The following is a 4,094-nucleotide window of genomic DNA, read 5'->3' as shown; positions in this document are numbered from 1 at the left end:
GCAGGTAGTCGAAGCTAGGGCTCGGTATTCAGCCTCCGACGAGCTTCGCGAAACTGTGTTTTGCTTCTTAGACTGCCATGAAACAAGGGAGGAACCAAAGTATACGACGAACCCGGTGATCGAGCGTCTGGAATCTTGACAACCCGCCCAGTCCGAGTCGCTGAAAGCCCGGAGTTGAGGAATGCTGGTAGCGGAGAAGAAGACACCAGAACCAGGTGTACTTTTAAGATAACGAAGGACCCGATAGGCAGCTTGAAGGTGCATATTGGTTGGGCTTGACATGTATTGACTCAACTGTTGGACTGCGTACATGATGTCAGGACGCGTGTTGGTGAGGTATATAAGCCGGCCAACTAGTCTCCGATAAGAGGATGATTCTGCGTCTGACAATGGAGTGCCTGCAGTGGTATGTAGTTTGGTGGAGTAATCCATCGAGGTCGTATTTGGTCGACAGCCTAACATGCCCGAATCAGACAAAATATCTAAGGTATATTTCCTCTGAGATAAGTGAATGCCATTAGAGGAACGCGCGACTTCAAGGCCGAGAAAATACTTCAAATTTCCGAGATCCTTGATCTTAAAGGTTTGATCAAGGATGGTAATGATCTCCTGTATTTCAGAGCTGCTATTTCCAGTAAGAATGATATCATCCACGTATACTAGTAGTATAGTGGTGATTGATCCAGTAAAACGCAAGAAAAGTGAATGGTCTGATTGAGACTTTTGGAACCCGTGAGTTGTCAGGAGACTTGAAAGCTTCAAGAACCATTGTCGGCTTGCTTGTTTGAGCCCGTATAGAGAGCGCTGCAAACGGCATACTAAGTTTGGGTTCTGAATTGTCAAGCCAGGCGGAACCTGCATATAAACTTCTTCGTCTAATTCTCCATGTAAAAATGCATTGTTAACGTCTAATTGTCTTAGGTGCCAGTTGCTCATAGCGGCAATAGCAAGAAGAAAGCGAACTGTGGTTAGCTTTGCTACTGGAGAGAAGGTGTCAAGGTAGTCAAGGCCCTCCATTTGCGTGTAACCTTTGGCCACGAGACGAGCTTTGTATCTTTCTATGGAACCGTCTGCTCGGTGTTTGATTTTGTATATCCATCTGCATCCTATGGCCGTTTTATGTGGAGGAAGAGGAGTTAATCTCCAAGTCTCGTTCGATTGTAGAGCATCTAATTCAGCTTGCATTGCTTTAATCCAGCAGTCATGCTGAGATGCTTCAGCATAGGAGGAAGGCTCAACTGTGGAAGTAATTGACATAACGAAATGCTTGTGTGTGGGTGATAATCGTGAATATGAAAGAACTGAGCTTAGAGGGTAGCGAACCTTCGTTGATGCATTGGTATCGTGTGAGGAGAGGTCACGGTGATAATCTCGTAAGTATGTGGGTGTTTGTTTGGTTCGTGTGGAGCGTCTAGGTTGTGGAGAAGTGGCTTTCAGTGTTTGATCTATGGGTTCTTGTACTGGGTGTTGTGTAGTTTCTGCTGTTGGTTCGCAAGGGTTATTGGAGAAGGGTTCTGGTAAGATTGCGCTAGGTTCCATGCATGAAGGTTGTGTGTTAATGATCTGTGGAAAGTGATTCTCATAAAACACGACATTGCGTGATGTAATGATGCTATGTGAATGTAAATCATAAAGCATGTATCCCTTCGTGTTTGGTTTGAACCCAATGAATATGCAAGGGTGAGCTCGAGGTTCCAATTTCTTTCGGTTGGCTTTAATGGTACCAGCATAACATAGACATCCAAATATGCGAAGATGAGATATGTTTGGTATATGTCCATGAAGAGTTTCATATGGTGATATATTATGTAAAAACGGAGTAGGGATGCAATTTATTAAGTATGTTGCGTGTAATAATGCATAGTTCCAGAAACTAGATGGCATGTTAGCTTGAAACAATAAGGCACGTGTGACATTAAGTAAGTGTTGGTGTTTACGTTCCACAATGCCGTTTTGTTCAGGTGTTTCTATGCATGACGTTTGATGCACGATACCTTTTGATGCATAGAAATTGGTCATAATAAATTCAGACCCATTATCACTACGTATTATTTTAACTTTCTGGTTATATTGAGTTTCAATAGATGTGATGAAATTTATGATGATGTCACGTGTTTCTGCCTTAGAGTGCATAAGATGTACCCAAGTAAACCTCGAATGATCATCTATAATAGTTAGAAAATACTTATGACCATGCATAGATATCTTTGAACAAGGACCCCAGATATCCATGTGAAGCAAATCGAAGTTATGCAATGCGTGTGAAATGCTTGAGGAAAAGGGAAGCTTTTTATGTTTAGCATAATGGCACGTATTACACACGAAATTTCTATCATGTTTCAGAATTGGGTAATAAGGTTTCATACATTGTAGCCTTTCTGTTGATAGATGGCCCATTCGAAAATGCCAAAGATCAACTGGTATAATATTGCATTTAGGGTGGACAATGGCCGAGTATACAGCTTTATCGTTTTGGTCTGGTATGAGATGATACAAGCCATGTCTCTCCTCAACTATACCAATCCTCATACGAGTGTTCGTGTCCTGCAGCATGCATGATGTAGAAGAAAAAATTAGTGCACAATCAGTGGATGACACAAGTTTAGAAATTGAAATGAGATTGAAAGTGAACGTGGGTATGTATAAGACATTAAACAAGGTTATGGTCTTCGAAAGATACACAGTCCCTGAGTGGGTAGCTTGTACATGGTGACCGTTAGGGAGTTTCACTGTGACGGGGTTGATAGGCTCATATGAATGAAGATTGTTCAGAGAACAAGTCACATGATCTGTGGCTCCTGAATCTAGTATCCAGGAGCTTATGATGGATGACGACATACCTGGGTTGGGAAGCCTATCAGTGGTGCAAGATGATATTGAAGCAACCTGTTTGGTTTGCTCCGATGCCGTGCTTCCAGTCAATGGCCGTTGGATTAAAGCAAGTAGAGCCTTATGTTGCTCTGGTGAGAATCGAACGGAATCTTGGGCTTCATGATGCTGGGTTTGATCGTCCATAGTTTTGTCATTCATCGTCACCACGTTATTGACCGTGGTTCTTCCACTGTATGGCTTATATCCCGGTGGATAGCCGTGTTTCCGGTAGCACACGTCTACGGTGTGGCCCATTTTTCCGCAGTGGGTACAAGACTTTCTTCCCCCATAGGTTTTGTTTCTTGCTTCATGATTGAGGGGCATACCATGCTTCTTGTAGCACACATTTTCAGTGTGACCGGCTCGTCCACAAAACTCGCAAATGGACGAGAAGATTTTCGATATAGGTGGTATGGGATCCATAAGCAATACGTGAGATCGAATGTTCGTGTATTGCTCATTCAAACCTCGCAGGAACTGCATAGCTCGGTCCTCAAGCTTTCTCTGTCCGATAATGGCAGAAACTGAGCAAGAACATCGGATGTTGCAGGTGCAGACTGGGTCAGGTCTGAAGCTTTCAATTTCGTCCCAGATGACACGTAGTCGAGTGAAGTATTCTGTTATCGTCAACGCTCCTTGCTTCAATGTTGACGCTTCTTGTTGAAGGTCGGAAATTCTTAATAAATCACCCTGCGAATATCTCGATCTTAAATCTCTCCAAATATCTTCTGCTTTATCCATCCAAAGCACACTTTGCCTTATGGAAGTGGCTACAGAGTGGACTATCCAGGATACAACCATGTTGTTGCATCGCCGCCACGCACCGTACATTCTATCGGTTTTCAGCGGTTCCGGCGCGCTTCCGTCGACGAACTCCAGATTGTTTTTGGCGCTAAGAGCAGTGATCATGGAACGGCTCCATGAGTGATAGTTAGTCGATTCTAGCACTGGTGACACAAGGGCAGTAGCTGGGTTTTCGCTTGGGTGAAGGTACAGATAACTCTCGGCATTGTTGTAAGTTGCTTCGTTCATGGTGGCTAATGATTCGTTTGAGAGGAAGATGATGATGTGTGTGCGCAGCAGAGCTCCTCATTTGAAGAGCTCTGATACCATGTTGAAGAACGTATCGGGATAAGATGAGAGAGGAAACACAGAAGCCATAAAGGAATGATAGCAGTAAGGAAAAAGTGCAGACTTATGTTCTGGAAGATCAAAATATGCAT

This window comes from Glycine soja, chromosome 18 (assembly GCF_004193775.1).
Source record: "Glycine soja cultivar W05 chromosome 18, ASM419377v2, whole genome shotgun sequence".
Taxonomy (NCBI): Eukaryota; Viridiplantae; Streptophyta; class Magnoliopsida; order Fabales; family Fabaceae; genus Glycine; species Glycine soja.
This window is presented reverse-complemented; position numbering follows the sequence as displayed.